Source organism: Tasmannia lanceolata, unplaced genomic scaffold (assembly GCF_043159265.1).
Source record: "Tasmannia lanceolata isolate RefF3 unplaced genomic scaffold, GAP_Taslan_0.1 ptg000008l, whole genome shotgun sequence".
Taxonomy (NCBI): Eukaryota; Viridiplantae; Streptophyta; class Magnoliopsida; order Canellales; family Winteraceae; genus Tasmannia; species Tasmannia lanceolata.
Window position 1 is genome coordinate 7,116,124 of NW_027518685.1, and position 18,596 is coordinate 7,134,719.

Consider the following 18,596-nt stretch of genomic DNA (forward strand, 5'->3'; position numbering starts at 1 on the left):
GAATGGTCTCATGTCCTCCTTGAGCCCGTTTGTGAATGGTGCCTCATTTCTCGAGTCCATTTGTGAATGGTCTCGTCTTCTCCTTGAGCCCGTTTGTGAACGGTGCCTCATTTTTTTGAGTCCATTTGTGAATGGTCTCGTCTTCTCCTTGAACCCGTTTGTGAACGGTGTCTCATTCTCTGAGTCCATTTGTGAATGGTCTCATCTTCTCCTTGAGCCCGTTTGTGAACGGTGCCTCATTTTCTAAGTCCATTTGTGAATGGTCTCGTGTCCTCTTTGAGCCCGTTTGTGAACGGTGCCTCATTTCTCGAGTCCATTTGTGAATGGTCTTGTCTTATCCTTGAGCCCGTTTGTGAATGGTGCCTCTTTTCTCGAATCCATTTGTGAATGGTATCGTCCTCCTTGAGCCCGTTTATGAACGGTGCCTCATTTCTCGAGTCCATTTGTGAATGGTCTCGTCTTCTCCTTGAGCCCGTTTGTGAACGGTGCCTCATTTTTTTGAGTCCATTTGTGAATGGTCTCGTCTTCTCCTTGAACCCGTTTGTGAACGGTGTCTCATTCTCTGAGTCCATTTGTGAATGGTCTCATCTTCTCCTTGAGCCCGTTTGTGAACGGTGCCTCATTTTCTGAGTCCATTTGTGAATGGTCTCGTGTCCTCTTTGAGCCCGTTTGTGAACGGTGCCTCATTTCTCGAGTCCATTTGTGAATGGTCTTGTCTTATCCTTGAGCCCGTTTGTGAATGGTGCCTCTTTTCTCGAATCCATTTGTGAATGGTATCGTCCTCCTTGAGCCCGTTTATGAACGGTGCCTCATTTCTCGAGTCTATTTGTGAATGGTCTTGTCTTCTCCTTGAGCCCGTTTGTGAACGGTGCCTCTTTTCTCGAGTCCATTTGTGAATGGTTTTCTATCCTCTTCGAGCCCGTTTGAGAACGGTGCCTCTTTTCTTCGAGTCCATACAACTATGGTCTCTTATCCTCTTTGAACATCATACATCTATGATGTCTCATTTCCTTGAATCCGTACAAATACGGTATTTCATTATCTTCGAGTCCGTACAACTATGGTCTCTTATCCCCTTTGAACATCATACAACTATGATGTCTCATTCCCTTGGAATCCGTACAAATACGGTATTTCATTATCTTCGAGTCCGTACAACTATGGTCTCTTATCCCCTTTGAACATCATACAACTATGATGTCTCATTCCCTTGGAATCCGTACAAATACGGTATTTCATTCTCTTCGAGTCCATACAACTATGGTCTCTTATCCCCTTTGAACATCATACAACTATGATGTCTCATTCCCTTGGAATCCGTACAAATACGGTATTTCATTCTCTCCGAGTCCATACGACTATGGTCTCTTATCCCCTTTGAACATCATACAACTATGATGTCTCATTCCCTTGGAATCCGTACAAATACGGTATTTAATTCTCTCCGAGTCCATACGACTATGGTCTCTTATCCCCTTTGAACATCATACAATTATGATGTCTCATTTCCTTGGAATCCGTACAAATACGGTATTTCATTATCTCTGAGTCCAAGCTGCCTACGTACCCAAATCTCATGTCCTCTTTGAGCCCTTTTGTGAAAGGTGCCTCATTTCTCGAGTCCATTTGTGAATGGTCTCGTCTTCTCCTTGAACCCGTTTGTGAACAGGTTTCTCATTCTCTGAGTCCATTTGTGAATGCTCTAATGTCCTCTTTGAGCCCGTTTGTGAACGGTGCCTCTGTTCTCGAGGCCATTTGTGAATGGTCTCATCTTCTCCTTGAGCCCGTTTGCTGACGGTACATCATTTCCCAAAAATAAAAATTCATCAAATCCAATCCCTGATTCAAACAAATCCAATCTTACGTCAAATTCAAGTTCATGAAAAATCTCATGTCCTCTTTGAGCCCTTTTGTGAAAAGGGCCTCATTTCTCGAGGCCATTTGTGAATGGTCTCGTCTTCTCCTTGAACCCGTTTGTGAACAGGTTTCTCATTCTCTGAGTCCATTTGTGAATGGTCTCATGTCCTCTTTGAGCCCGTTTGTGAACGGTGCCTCTTTTCTCGAGGCCATTTGTGAATGGTCTCATCTTCTCCTTGAGCCCGTTTGCGGACGGTACCTCATTTTCCAAAAATAAAAAAATTTATCAAATCCAAATCCTTAATTAAAAAAAAAATCCAATTCTACGTCAAATTCAAGCTCATGAAAAATCTCTAAATTCTTCAAGCCCGTTTGAGAACGGTGCCTCTTCTCTTCGAGTCCGTACAACTATGGTCTCTTATCCCCTTTGAACGTCATACAATTATGATGTCTCATTCCCTTAGAATCCGTACAAATACGGTATTTCATTCTCTTCGAGTCCATACAACTATGGTCTCTTATCCCTTTTGAACATCATACAAATATGATGTCTCATTCCCTTGGAATCTGTACAAATACGGTATTTCATTCTCTCTGAGTCCATACAACTATGGTCTCTTATCCCTTTTGAACATCATACAAATATGATGTCTCATTCCCTTGGAATCCGTACAAATACGGTATTTCATTCTCTTCGAGTCCATACAACTATGGTCTCTTATCCCCTTTGAACATCATACAACTATGATGTCTCATTCCCTTGGAATCCGTACAAATACGGTATTTCATTCTCTCTGAGTCCATACAACTATGGTCTCTTATCCCTTTTGAACATCATACAACTATGATGTCTCATTCCCTTGGAATCCGTACAAATACGGTATTTCATTCTCTCTGAGTTCATACAACTATGGTCTCTTATCCCTTTTGAACATCATACTACTATGATGTCTCATTCCCTTGAAATCCGTACAAATACGGTATTTCATTCTCTCTGAGTCCATACAACTATGGTCTCTTATCCCCTTTGAACATCATACAACTATGATGTCTCATTTCCTTGGAATCCGTACAAATACGGTATTTCATTCTCTTCGAGTCCATACAACTATGGTCTCTTATACCCTTTGAACATCATACAACTATGATGTCTCATTTCCTTGGAATCCGTATAAATATGGTATTTCATCTTACCCAAGCCCATTCAAAAATGATGCTGCGTTTTCATTAAGAATCTTTCAAAAGTCATCCATTATTCTCTCTGAGACCATTTGAAAATGACGTCTCATTTCCTCTGAAGCTGTTCAAAAGCGATATTCCTTTCCCTCCGAAAATCCATTTGAAAATGGTATCCCATTTCTCTCGTTGCCAGCGGCACCGCAGCGGGTTTGTTTTATTGCATTCCAATTCTAGGATTTCATCTAAGGTCTTGCATTATATTAGGTTGCATTGTGTTTAGGGGGTCCTTTGTCGATTAAAGCTACGCAAAATGGTTCTGTCATTTTGACTTTGGTATTCGATGACTACGTCGTCTCTACCAAAGAGGGGCATCTGTAGACACCCACATTTTGCTTTACTTTAACCAACAATAACCTAATATATTGATCCATCCTCAAATTTTTTGAAAAAAACAAAATGATAAAGAGATGTACCTGGTGAGATGATTAGATCCGAAAAATTGAAAAATACCCTGATTAGTGAATTTAGTGTGTTAAATCCATGTGAGAACCCCCTCTATCATTGATTTATATGTTTTAGGTCATTAATATCTTGATCTGACTTTACGGATCATCAATCGGGACAAAATAAGCTAGGGTCACTTCATAGCCCGGACCCTGATTCCATTCCGAGACCCGATTTCCGTAAATCGTTAGATCAATGACAGATCTTGACCTGGGTCTCACCATCCAAAACCACCTAACCTCTCCTCTCATCCTAACCATCCAAACCTCACCTAACCTCACCTAACCTCTCCTCTCATCCTAACCACCCAAACCTCACCTAACCTCACCTAACCTTACCTAACCTCACCTAACCTTACCTAACCTCACCTAACCTCACCTAACCTCCTATCCCATTCTCCTATAAATACCCTCTCATCCCACCATCCAAAAAAGAGAAGAAAGGGAAGAACCCCTCTCTTAGAAAATTCATCCCTCTCCCTCATCTCTTCAAGGGTTCAGCCATCCTTGCCGGATCGGGTGATTTTATACGTTTGGTGATATATATCAAAAGCAGTCATTATCAAGCAAGGAATCATCTTCAAGGAATTAACATCAAAGAAAAATCAAACACAAAGTGGGTTTCCAAAGAGGTAGGCATTTATTTCAATTCTATGTAGGGTCTGTTTTCATGCATATCTTTTACTTTAAAAGAAAAACCATGTTAGGAAGCATGTAGGGTCTGTTTTCCCCCTGGTTAGCCTCTGGTTAGACCCTGGTTGCACCCAGGTTCGCTGCTGGTTGCACCCAGGTTCGATGCTGGTTGCACCCTGGTTCCCTACTGGTTGCACCCTGGTTCCCTGCTGGTTGCACCCTGGTTCCCTATTGGTTCGCACCCTGGTTCGATATTGGTTCGCACCCTGGTTCCCTGCTGGTTCGCACTCTGGTTAGACCCTGGTTGCACCCAGGTTCGCTGCTGGTTGCACCCAGGTTCCCTGCTGGTTGCACCCTGGTTCCCCTGCTGGTTCGCACCCTGGTTCCCTGCTAGTTTGCACCCAGGTTCGCTGCTGGTTGCACCCAGGTTCCCTGCTGGTTGCACCCTGGTTCCCCTGCTGGTTGCACCCTGGTTCCCCTGCTGGTTCGCACCCTGGTTCCCTGCTGGTTGCACCCTGGTTCCCCTGCTGGTTCGCACCCTGGTTCCCTGCTGGTTCGCACCCTGGTTCCCTGCTGGTTCGCACCCTGGTGCACCCTGGTCCGCACCCTGGTTTGTACCCTGCTTCCTCCTAGTTAGACCATGGCTAGTCTCGGGTTTGCTCATAACTTAGACCCGACTCACTTGACCCTAACCATTAACCCAATCCAACCAAGTCATATCCCAACACAATCCGAGTCGCATGTCTGAATCCATTTGGCCGAATCTCATAAGCCCGCCCACTTTGAATTCCGAAAATTCAAACCCTTGATGATTCCTATATGATCAATTCTTTGATGCAAATTCCCAATTCCAAAATCCCATTGCTAGATCAATGTTTCTGAATCTCAAGTCCTATGCTCAAATACAAACCCGATTCCAGATCCAAATACCAATTCTGTCTTCCAAAATCCAAGCAACATCCCCAGTGGAACTACGTGTGGCTTGATCCCCATCACGGGGTACGTAGGCAATTTGGCACTCCCAAGTTCAGTCGCACCTTTCTCTATCTTTCCCATTCCCTCACACTATTCATCATCTCGATTCATCTCGTGTCTCTCGGAACCATTGGATTATGGTTTCCGTCGTAAGAACCCTTAGAGCCCAATTTAGGAACAATGGTGTCGTGTCGTGTTGTGTCCTAAGTTTTAGGGAGTCCTAGAGTTAGGAGTCCAGCCTCATCACGGACGCTTGCTATGTATAGCAACCGTGCCATAGGTCAAGTTACACTAGTCATCCAGTTTTTCCCTAGGACAAGCCTAGTAAACTAGGATGTAGGCTAACCTGCATTAGTCTAAGGGACAACTTGCATTTAGATAGGATCATATAGCATCTTCGATGAAATCCTAAGATAATAAAATCCTCAACTTGAATTAAATAACTTCTCTTAAAACTGTTGAAACAGTCAATCCCGTCTAGGTCGGTGTCTTAGTTGAGTTAGGCATATGTAACTTAGCTTAGGTGCACCGAACTACGTCGACTCTGATCCCAGTGAGGCTTGGGTACGTAGGCAGCTTGGATGTCTGATGGCATACCACCCGCGAGTCGGCACCACAACAAATTGTGGTGTTTTGTATATTAATTTTCTTGTAAATACTTAATCAAATCACTTAGGACTTTCCATGAAATTAGAATTCTAGGAGAACCTTCACTTAGATTGAATCCAGACAAATTAATAAATCAAGATACACATTTAGGATTCTCATTGAAATTAGATCATAGGATGCATGTCACTTAGTTCGCACATTAACATAGAGTTGAATGAGCCATTTAAAATAAATTTAAAAGAGTTAGCTTTTGGAATCGAAGACCGATTATCGGGCAGGAATGGTGCATGTGGCGGATAACTCCCCATACCTTCCATTCTCGTAACCAGGTAGCGAGTCTAGATTTCTGGTTAATTTCGGGTCCTAGATCCCACATCTAGGTGGCGACTCTGTCAGTCTCTTTCGTGTGGAATTCAGATTGCCTTAGTGATCCCAAGTTCACATGAAAGACGAATTCAAATCAATAATTAAATGCACACGCCAATCGCGTGGGTACGGGAGACCAAGAGAGAGAGCGTGGCGGCTCGCGCCCCACCCCTCTCGCGGGATCAGGTACCACACCTGGTTACGAATTCGAAAGGTCCAAAGAGCACCTCATCCGCCCAAGTGCAAACACCTGGTCTCTTATGCCATTTACTTAATAATTTTGAAGAGTTTTGGGCGAAAGCCATATGAAATGGGAACGAAAATCTCCGAGAAGACGTCTATCTAATCATGCATGTCTCGGAGATGAATAATAAGCACACATAAAAGAAATGAAATGAGTGTCACCTAGGAGTAGCTAGATTCTGAGTGACAAGCCTAAGGAGCTAAGTTATGAGTGTCATACCTAATTGATTTCTGAGTTCTGGTGTGCAAACACATGCATGCTACAACTAAAGGTATAGGATTTGTTCATGAAATTAAGAAAACACAGAAAAACATATAACACATTTTAATTCTATACATGACTGGACAAGATGAATCCTAAAACTCTAATGCGACTTGACTCGGACCAAGATGGCCGTCCATCCTAGCTGCTCTACGTATCCCGGCCTCGGGAGGAATCGAAGTCAACGTAGTTCGATGACCTATTCTAACTATGATGCCTAACCATCTAGAACCGCTATCCTAGACTCGATCCGCTAGACTCGACTGATTTTTAAAGCCTTTTTGCACGATTGCTTAAATTCAAGTGAATTGTAATTTTTAGGACTCTCTATATGCCCTAACTAATGCAAGTTGATTAGCCTTAAGCAATGCAGGTGGGCCCTACATCCTATGTGTAACTAGGCTGTGCTTCCTAAAGAAAACCACGGGCTGACTATATGCTTCCTAGTCTAGCCATCGGTTCGACTAAATGTCTAACCGATCAACTTGAGGCCTCCTAACCCTAGGGACACTCACGCGACAGGACACACCATATCAAACAAATCAGGACAGTCTCATAACTCTAAAATACTCCAAATATCTAGGACAGATTCCTAACTCTAGGGGAAGATCTTTTTAAAAAGGCTTTGAAGATTTTTGTATTTTTTGGAAAATTTGAAATGTTTATTTTTAAAGGTTTAGCTGGACTTGGGATATGAATCCCAAGCTGCACTACGTACCCTGTTGAAAGGGATCAAGCCAACGTAGTTCAGAAACAGAATTTTCTAACTACTCCTAATGACTCAAGATTTTTGAGATTTTTGGATTTTAAAATATTTTTTGATACTTTTGAAATTTTTGAATGTTTTTTGAGTTTTTGACACAAGAGGACAAATTCCTATCATCATAAGGGTAAGATAAACTCCTGAATATCCCGCAAAGGTTGGACAACATCCTATGCTTTGTGGGGGGGAAAACAGAATCACAGCTCTAGAAGGGTTGGACAGCATCCTATACCTTGCAAGGAACTGGATAAAATCATATGATTTGATGAGAGGTTGGATGGAAATCTAACCCCTTTGATGATAGGACAGACTCCTGAAAGATTGACTCTCTAATTAAAGACAGACTTTCTAGCTAAAGGACTGATTCCTATATGAAAGGACTGACTCCTAGTGCACAACCCTAAGAAGAAAGTGCCAATGAGACTAGGCTAGTCTCCTAAACACAGAGATGGGCTCTATTGCCCTTGCAAAGACAAGATGGGTACGGTTTTTAACAGACCAAGTCGGTCTTTAACCTAAAGGAGATGTTCTATTTGAGACTTGGGTAGTCTCCTATGTATGACTCGCTAATGAGACAAAGCTTGTCTTCAAAAGGTATGATTTTCTTTGCACGAGACATAGTTTGTCTCCCTAAACAGGGGCTCTAGATGGCTCTTTCATCGCCCTGGCAATGAGAAAGACCTTATGTTTTAAGGGATACAAAAGACTGGGCAAGTCTTAAAATAAATGAGGGGAGTGCTACTTGGACTAAGCGAGTCCCCTATGGATGGGCTTGGGCTAGCGCCTTCATCGCCCTTGCAATGATAGGAAAAAGATAATAATGAGACTAAGTCTATCTCGGACAATGAAAAAGGAAAGAAACTAATATGAGACTAGATAAGTCTCAAAACAGACAAAAGGGAGGAGAAGGCTTCCCAAGATAATAGCCTAACTAAGAAAGAACTACTGGATTAAAATTGGAAAAAGGGAAATTGACTGTACAAATCCACAACCACACAATCACATAAATTTTGTGGATACTGATCAATGCAACTCAATCAAACCAATTCTCAAATGCATGTAAATATTTTCAAATCCTTTGGATAAGGTGTGCAATACTTGCTAACAGATTCAGGTCAAATGCAAAAGGCAACTATGCAATTTCTAACAGACAAGATGAAATTTGCATTCGATGATCCTAAAATATACAGATCAATTATGAGAGCAAATGGATCAAATAAACTAAAAATCAATTAAGTTGGAACTGATAGCATGATCTTAAGGCTTCAAAAAATCCATAACACCACACAAAGCCTGATTAAGCCGAATTGAAAACAACGTTAACATGGCTGGCAAACTTATCAGAGTAAGAATATTATTCCTAACCATTACTGCAGTTTTTTTTTTTAACACAAATAAACTAATTAGACATGTTACCATAAGAACTTGGAAAACTTCCAATGCTCAAATTTCCATACAGAAAATAGGATGTGAACTCATCTTAATACCAGAAATCAAAATTGATTCTTGACAAAGCATTACTCATGAAGAAAACAAACATTAAATCACAGGCAACATCGATTAAATAAAAAATGTAATCAAAATAAGCATATATGAAATTACCTGAGATTTCTTGAAATAGAATCCCTTACCACCGAGTCAGCTCCGAGAGAAACTTCAGATGCCGGAAAAAATGTTCACAGTTGGGGAGTGATCGAAGACCGTCATTTTTATTTTCCTCGGAAATGGAGCGATTCTCGAGGCGATGTTTCAGAAACTTCAGATGCCGAAAAAAAATGGAAACTCACCGGAGCTTGCTGGGGATGAAGAAGAAGGAGATGAGGAAGGTGTGCGGCTGCTAGCCGGTGGTGAAGTGAAGAAGAAATAGCCGGCAAATAGCCAGAGCTTGACCGGAGTCGCGGAGTTGCCGGAACTTGCAGAGGTTACCGGAGAAGAAAAGAAACCAGTGGATCTAAATCTAAGGAAGAGTAATAGCGAACAAGATCTGCTCAATCAAATTTTTTTTTAGCTCTTTTGATTTTTCATCTCTTAGATCTAAGATTTCTCTTTCAGATCTAAGATTTTTCTCTCTGATTTTTGAAAAAAACTTCAGCCGGAGTATTGCTGGAAGAGATCGATCGGAGAAGATGAAGCTTGGATCGGAACAGAAAATGGAAGAGCCAAGGTTAGGGTTTCGAATGAGGAATTAGGGCTTAGATTTGGGATTTGGGGCTTGAGTGACGTGAAAATAAGATGATGATGATGATTTTGATGGCAGTAGCATCGGATTCCGGTAGAATTCCGGCGGGGTGACCGGAGAAGATGAGAAAAGGGGTTGGGGTTTCATGGGGAAGCTTTCTCTCTTTCTACTCCCTCTCTCTGCTGATTTTCCTCCTGATCAAAAAATGAACTCCCTCTATTTATATATAGATGGAAATGATGGTGGCTATGGGGAGCTCCTCCCTCTCTCAAACCCTCTCTATGTATCCCCTCTCCCTGCTCTCCCTCTCACTTTATCGCCTCTCTCTCTGTTTTTCTCTCTTTTTCAGAGATTTTATTTTTATTTTTTTTATTTTTTAAAATGAGAGCCCTAACCTTTTTATAACCGATTGCAATAAAGAAGGGGTGTGCTAATATCAGCACACCCTCATTTTGGTGAGTGCACTCCTTCCCTCCCTCTTTGCTATTTTTTTTTAAAATGAGATCCCTCTCAACAGACCCCTGTTTCGATGGCTTTAGCAAAGAAAGGATATATTCCACCCCATTGGTCACTGTACAGCCATATGCTTGCTTTTTATTCTTTTATAAGGGGGTCTAAGTAATAAAAGGAGGTACTAAAAATAAGATGCTCTATTTCTTCTTTGAACATCACTTTATAGTTCTCATGAATTTTTAGACCTTGGGGTGATGTAGATCTCATTTTTCCTAATAACGGAGGAAATTGATGGTCAATGAAGGTTCGGTGAGTATTGGTAGAAAATCAAAATTTATTTTGGGTTGTTGTTGAGATGGAATGTGGGTTGGGTCTTCTAGTGGGGTAAAGGGAATTGATGCATTTGACCCCCATTTCTTCTAGGACAGCCCGTTATAGGTGTATATTGCCTTGGTTTGTAAGAAAAATGGGTGTTCTTGAAGAATTTTTTTTTAATAAAAATTAAGAGCTAAATTCATACATCTGTAGTTACCCAAGAACACCCTCTTGCTGCTATTTAGGCAATGAATTAATCTGACAAGATAGACCTTAGACTGGAAAAACTACCCCCCTTCTGCAAACTTGCACCATGACATTGCTTGACTCGTTCGCTAGGAAAACGCGCTCGGATTTCGATGAAATTTTGCAGGGACCTTGCTGGGACCCTAACCTACCTTAGGGTGAATTTTGGGAGTTTTAAAACATTGGTTTGGTTAGGTTTTACTCAAACATGGGAGGTTTAGGGTACGGTCAAAATGGGGTGTCTACAGGGGGTGTTGATATCAAAAACCAAAATTTAATTTAAATCCCAACGGCTATTTTTTGGTCTGTCGCGAGGTTCTCGGAGTTCCGAGAGAACGGCCAGAGGATGGAATTTTTCTACTGGACCATTTCTCGGAGTTCCGAGAAAATGGTCAGAAGCTACTGGACCATTTCTCGGAGTTCCGAGCTCGGAGCTCTGAGAAAAATCTCGGAGTTCCGAGAAGCCTAAAACAAACAGAATTTTGAGATTTTATTGCTTATCTGATTTTGGGCTTTTGGAACTCAACTCCTATGATAATTTTGGAATGTTTATGAGGGTCCCAACATGTTGGTCCACCACATAACCATTCACTAATCCATTTTAAGTTCTTATGTGTGTTTGAAAAACTCTTTTTAAAACACTTTGCCTTGACTTGGAAATCTAAAGAGAAAGGATGTACAATGATACCTATGTAACCTTCAACTTCTCTTTAGTCTTGGTCTTCAATTGATCTTCCATCTTTTGTATGCTTGCTTGAGAGATGATGTAAGCTCCACTTAGCTCCTTTGACTCTTGTGTTGGTACGTCTTTAAGCATGACCATGTAGTGTGTTGGTTTCTTCAATTGATCAATCCTATCTTAAACACAACACTTCAAGGCAAATTGATTAGTATTCAATAACACAATCAATTATGTTTAGAATCATCAAAATAAGATAGGAGAGTAGACCCTTGGGCTTACAACTAGATTAGTTCTCTTTCAAGGCATCATTTTTCCCCTCTTCCTTGAATGACAACAACCACCTTGTGTTGTGCCCTCATCTACAGCATCACCTATAGTTTAATGCTATTGGATTCTAATCCAATACAAGCAGCCCCTATTGCTAGTTGTTTCAGCCCCGTCCGCCATTCATTTGCATTGTTTAGCCTCCTCTCTTGGGGTTCTGAAATACCTTGGCAGTTCTGTGTCCTCTTTGGTGGGAATTGCAAGAGGAAGCTTGCTGTCTTTGGACCTTATATCTCATACCTGTAGTCACCTTTATCACGACCACAATTGGTTGTCACCGTCCCTTCTCAACCGGGAAAAAGCCTACTATTGCTTGGTCTTTGTAGCGAGAGGTGAGTAACCTTCCACCCCAACAGTCCGATAACTCTAGGTTTCATTTCATCCACCAACCTCTTTCTCATCTCTCTATGCTTTAGGGGGGGATCTTTTTGTTAATCTTGAGACTTAGCTTCAAAAAATGTAACTTGTCTTAAAAATTAACAAATCCCTAGCCATTGTTTAAAGGCGGCATTTTAATTTAAATGTCTCCTTTAGACAGTACAAATTGATTGTAAAAGCCCTATCAATTTCCACTATAGCTGATCATTATGTTTTCATAAAAGGAACCAAAAGTGAATTAATTTCACTCCATAAGGCATTTGTCTACCCTAAGCATGAATTGGACGGTTTAGATCATCATGCTATGACTTATGGCTATTCTCTAATAATAGAACCAACATTGGTTATGATGTCTCCAATTGAGCAATGGGTACTAAAATGTCTAGGAAGTTGAATTCCTTAGTCCGACCTTTGGCTTTTATCATAAACTATAGAGCTTAATGGTTTCGGTGATCATATTTGAACCATATCCAAGGCCTAAATGATTTTTACTAGTTGATATCTTCTAGAATAAAATCCTTATTGGAATTTGATGCTACATAGGGTGTTCGACGGAATTCCTTAAAGAAGTTGATCCTTCCCTAGACTTGGGTATTAACTGAGCTAGTGGTTACACTTGCATCAATCTTGACCTTGCAAAGTAATTCTTGGAGATTGAGCTTAAGGTAGGTGATCCTACCCTATGTCAGTGTATTACGTATATTCCATATACTTAGATTTGTTGCAAGCCTTTATTACAGTCCATTATATGGAACTTGTTTTGGAAAGGTTTCTCACTGATATCTTTTAGCATGTCATACTAAATGGTTGAATTGTCATTATCCATGAAATGCTTTAGTCTTAACATGCTTCCTTATTTATACAAAAAAAGATCTTTGTGACTAACATGATTTTGGAAACTCAAATTCATGAAACACTATTGAAAAGCATTCTATATATGATATGGTTTCAATGGTTTGGAACGGGGGAGCCCCAATGGTTTGAAACGTCTTCAAAATTTATGGCACGGTATTGAAAACATTAAATTGCTTTTCTCTATATTTGTATACAGTCTTGGTATGGAATGGATTCCGCCAGTAAGGTTGATCTCTGGTGGGGATCTAGTGCCCAACCTGCTAGTGGGTGAGTACACTGGATGTGATCACGTAGACCGATCGAGTTTATTTGCCTGTAAGGTTGATCTCGGGCGGCCAGTATGGAGTCCTCTGGCTATTGATATTGTGATATTGCGCACTTTAGAACCTGTGAGTCCTGCGAACGAGTGTTCGCCTTGGGTTACGCTACTTGCCAATAATGTTGGAAATTGGCCACAGAGAAGACTGTTAGGTATTTATTTTCTAAATGGAAAACTGCAAAACCAAGTGGTTGAAAATATATATTCTTGTCATTGTTTCCAAAGTGAAAAACTGCATAACCGAGTGGTTGGAACCGTTTTTGTAAAAGCATGTATTTTTATTATATAGCTTATGTAGAAATGATTTTCTTGCTTCTTATCAATTTCTGTATAGACTAAAATTTTATGGCATGTTACTTCTTTTCCGCACCAACATTGTTTTCGTTTTCCTATTAGCTGGCTTAGATTTGGAAAACTAGCTGGGCTGTTGTAGACACCCCATTTTGACCTGACCCCCAATTTCCCAAATCGAATAAATTCCCAAGATTTCTGATTCCCAAATATCCCGAAACTCGAGTCTTAAAGTCAACCTCAGAATCTCCCGGAAGCCAAGTTTCAAATTCCGAAATCCGTAAAGAATCAAACCCAAATGCGAGGAACCCCAAAATTTTATTGACCCACAGTGTTCACTAATTGATACAAATTTTCCCAGGGTGGTTAACCTCTCCGAGAGTGTCCCTACAAATTTTACAAGAATTGGACAAAAAATGGAAGAAAGGACAAACAGGTTAGTGCAACTATCAAAGCACGGTAGTGTTGATGCTATCTCCCTTTCTTGCAGAAGAGGGGGGTGAACTAGCATAACAAAGGTGCCCCTTGATAGGAAGAAAAGGCAAGTAGAGCCTAAGGGTAGGAGGGTGTAAAATCACCTTGTCCTAGGGGTATTTTAATAAAACGAGTGTTGCTTCCTTTACAAGCCACAAGCATAGGCCATTGGATCAAGGAGATGAGGTGTAGGGCTTAGATCAACTAGAACATTCTAGGTTTTTAGGGTTTCTAAGATAGAATTAGGGCTAAGGATAACAAATCAAGGGCTGATAAGAACCAAGAAAAAGAATCTAAGGAATGAATGGTTAGGATTAAAGCAAAAATTCCCAACCCAAAAGATAAAAATCAAGGGGAGCTCGTGACGCCAGGGGGATTCTCATTCTCGGTTTTGAGAGGGTTGCACATAGCAGAGAGAGAGAGAGAGAGAGAGAGAGAGAGAGAGAGAGAGAGAGAGAGAGAGAGAGAGAGAGGGCCAACCTGCTTCTTCTCAGGCGAGAAAACCCGCTAGAAACCCATACCCACTTCATCTCTCTTCACAACCACCATCTCCCTCAAACCCATTTAGCTAGGCCCCATTCCACCGACCTAACCGCCATCATCTTCTCCGGCCATCCAAGCCGGAATCCGCCATGAATCCGACTCCAATCCGGAATCCATAGAAACCCACTTCATTTCTGTAGACACCCCATTTTGACTAAGCCCTAAACCTTCCCGGCTCGTGCCAAATTCATCCGAATCTCAGCATTAGGGTCCCAAGTTTCACCCTAGGCTGGATGAGGGTCTTTTCTACCCCCCTGCAAATTTTCATCAAGATTGGAGCTCGTTTGCCCAGTAAATGGACCGAAATAGTGTATGTAGTGCAAATGAGGGGGTGGCCCACTAGGTTTTTCATTTTACCCCAAAATCCGTGTATTTGAAGGAAAATTCCAGTCATCCAAAGACCCTAAGCACCCATGACCATATTTTTGAGAACCTTATGATCCCAGAAATACCCCTGCAAAATTCCAGAAAAATCCGCCAAGATATTGCACAAAAGACAAGGCAAGTTAGTGCAGTTATCAACAGTAGGGGTGAATTATCCTGTTGAGATCGCACATTTGTGCGCCCATCAAATGGAGTGCCGATATCAACATCCCCATTTACCTATATATACCCATTTAAGCCTCATTTTTTTTTTTTAAAAAAAGAAAAATCCGAGAGAGAGGGCGAGATCTGTGCGAAACCCCAACTCCCTTCTTCTTCTCCGATCTTCTCTTCTCCGGTCAATCCACCTCCTCCGGCAACCCTCCGATCGTTTTCCGGTCTCCACTTCTTCGTCTCCGGCAATCACGATCTCTGGTAACGATCCTTCTCCGGCATCTTCTTCAGCCGATCCTCCTTTTCCTTCGCCGGTCATCTTCTCCGGCAGTTTCTTTATTTCCGATTTGATCCAATCAAATTCCGGTCATTTCCCCTAGCCGATTCACCTTCTACAACAAGCATCTTGCAGAGAGAGAAGAAGATTGAGAAATAGAGAAAATTTGCAGAGAAAGAGAATAAGAGAAAAATCCCGAATCCCTAAATCTGTTTCTTTCTTTTTCTCTGTTCATTTTCCGTTTGATTTTCCGATCAATTTTCTTTTCTCTGATCATCTTTTCCAGATCATTTTCCGCCGATCCACCGGAGTCCAGATCATTTTCCGCCGGTAGCCGCATCCCTAAATTTATTTCTTCCTCTTCTCAGTTCATTTTTCCGTTTGATTTTTCAAGACAAAACCCCTAGTTTCCGCCATTGAAACCCTAACCTGCAGATCTTACCGATCCATATCATTTCCGGCCAGATCTGTCCATTCCGGCCCGGAATTTCACCTCCGATCATCATCTGCACCTTGAAGCGGTTCAAAGAGAGGGAGATCGAGGCATCCATACATCTTTTGGAGTATTATCTCATCAATATTCATTCTTAGCTGAGGAAAATAGGTATTTTTTTTTTTTTTAGTTTAATTTCTTTAATTTTTTCAATTACTGTTACTATTCAATGCTTATTCTGCTTATTGATGCTAGAATTGTACAGAGTTGTGATGAATTAGTTTTTTTTTTTTTTTTTTTTTTTTAAACCTGTAATTTAGTAAATCTGAAGTTATTTCACTATCGATTTACTAATCTAAGATTATTATTGAGGCATGATTTTTGAATTTAGCTGTACAGTTAATTTTGTTGATTGATGTTCTAGATTTTTTTTAAATCTGAGATATCTCTGATACTTCTTGTTTGAAATTTGTGTGCTTTACGATTTTAGTTATGGAGGATAGCATTCCCCTCTAGTATATCTTTCAATGATTGATTTTTGGGGTCATTCCATATATAAGGCGACAATTAAATTTTTAAACAAAGCAATGATAAGGGAGATATATAGATGGATATATGTGCATGAATGTGAGAGAATGCGTGTGGCTGTGAAGGTGAAAATATATGTGATGAATATATGAGAATGTGTATGTAACTATATGATTTGCACTTTGGCTTTGTCTTCCAAGGATTCAACTTCTCACTGATTTATGTGGATTATATGCTGGTTCAACCTTCAACTGGTTAGGTCTTTTGCTGATTATAATTGAATTTGGTCTTTCACAATTCAGCCTTGTTATATGCATGTTTTGACTCCCCGATTCCGCCCCTGTTTTGCATAAAATCAACCCCTAGTTTACATAGTTTCAACCGATGAATCGGCACACATATATTGCATTGGTTTAATACGCTCTTTTGAGTCATTGATTTATCACAAATCATAAATACTCAATGACTTGATTCATTTCCTTTCACTTTGGTCTGAAAGTGACAGCATTCATTAGAAAATTACAAAATTGGTGATGGTCATATCTTTCATAATCGGAGATAGTTTGAGATAGTGTTGATTAAAAATGTGGTATTTATTATAATGCTATAAATACGACTTCGTATTTGGTTTACTATTGAAAATAAAACAAGAAAAGAATGCACCAAAATTTGTCCACATTTTCACCCTCACTGTTTAACATAAATCTGTGCACTGAATCAACCCGCTATTCAACACGAATCTGTCCACATTTCATTCACTGTTTTTGCACTTGAATCTGCACAAGTAAATGCCTCATTCAAATTAAAATTTGTACAAATTAGAAATATCATTTAATATATTTAACCTGCTGAATATTTAATACTTGTCTTTTATACTAATCTTTAAGTTAGATTTTGAAGGTGGTGATAAATGGAATGCTCAGGTGAGAATATCTTGAGGCTTATAATACTTGTTTTTATTTATTTAAATAAACTGTTTTAGGAAAGAAGGAGATCAGATGACTACTCTATTCGATATTATCGACATGAGTACTGTCTGATCTCAAGGCGGGATTAGAAATATTATCATGTGTATATGATATCAGATGATTACTTTGGCATCATCTGATTTCATTGGAGTCCCCGTATTGGGGTTTGTGGTTGGTTTTGAAGTGTTTGATATTGTTTTTACTTTATTAGGCTATCCAGCGGCTGGTCTGGACTAATTAATGTTATTTATCATTTTATGATTGCTATTAGATTGTATATTTTTCTTTGCTTGGCAATTGATTTATTTTTAGAATAAAATTTGTGATTATCTGGTAGACTTTCCTTCTCTCTTTTGATAGACTAACACAGTCTTTTAGACTTTTGTTAAAATTCTTTAGATATTAGAATCCCCTTTTCTTGTAGGGCGATGAAGGCGCTAGCCTAAGCCCATCCTTAGGGGACTCTCTTAGTTCGAGTAGCCCTTCCCTCGTTTGTTTTTAAGACGTGCCCAGTCTTTTGAGATACCCTTAAATTTTGTCATTTAAAGCCTCAATTTAGGGAGACAGGCTATGTCTCAGACAGAGAAAGTTGTATCCTTTAGAGACAAGCTTTGTCTCATTAGTGAGTCTATCCTTAGGAGACATGCCATGTCTTGTCAGCACCTCTCTTGGAGCTCATCTTTTGTTTAGGAGTCTCACCCAATCTCTTTTTTCTTTCTAAACCTCATTTTTGTGCGTCTTTTGGTTTTGGGAGAACACCTTACTCGGCTTGGCATCATACCCCGACCCTTATGGGTATTGGGTTGCACATTTGTTGCACCCTAGGGCTAGGTAGCTGTCCGGCCCGGCTGGGTGTTTTACCTTTGCCAAATATGCACAAGGTCTCTTTTTCCTTATTATTTGTGAGCTTTATCTTAGTTTGATAGTCCACTAGCATAGGAATCTGTCCTTAGTCTAGGGAGTCAGTCCTATCATCATAGGGGTTAGGATTCTATTCTACCTCTCATCGTATCATGTTTTTCTATCCGCTCCTGCAAGGTATAGGATGCTGTCCAACCCTTGCAGAGCTGTGTTTCTGTTCTTTTCCCCCGTAAAGCATAGGATGCTGTCCAACCTTTGCGGGATATCGGGAGCCTGTCCTCCCCTTATGATGATAGGATTTGTCCCCTTTGAGTCAAAAACATTTAAAAACAACAAAAACATCTGAAAAATCAAAAATCTCAAAAATCTTGAGTCATTAGGAGTAGTTAGGAAATCTGTTCCGAACTACGTTGGCTTGATCCTCTTCCACGAGGTACGTAGTGCAGCTTGAGATTCTTATCTCAGGTCCAGCCAAACCTTTGTAAATAAATCATTTACCCATTTTAAGAAAAAATACCAAAAATCTTCAAAACCTTGTTTTCA

General features: G+C 40.4%; 1 protein-coding gene across 1 annotated transcript in view; it reads left to right on the forward strand.

The window, feature by feature from the left end:
* Window positions 1–257: 257 nt before the first annotated feature.
* Window positions 258–18,596, forward strand: part of LOC143885576 (uncharacterized) — a 91,374-nt gene continuing 73,035 nt past the window's right edge. Inside the window, exon 1 of the mRNA XM_077389793.1 lies at window positions 258–4,171. The gene's annotated coding sequence lies outside the window, so the exon portion shown is untranslated. The remainder of the gene's footprint in view (window positions 4,172–18,596) is intronic.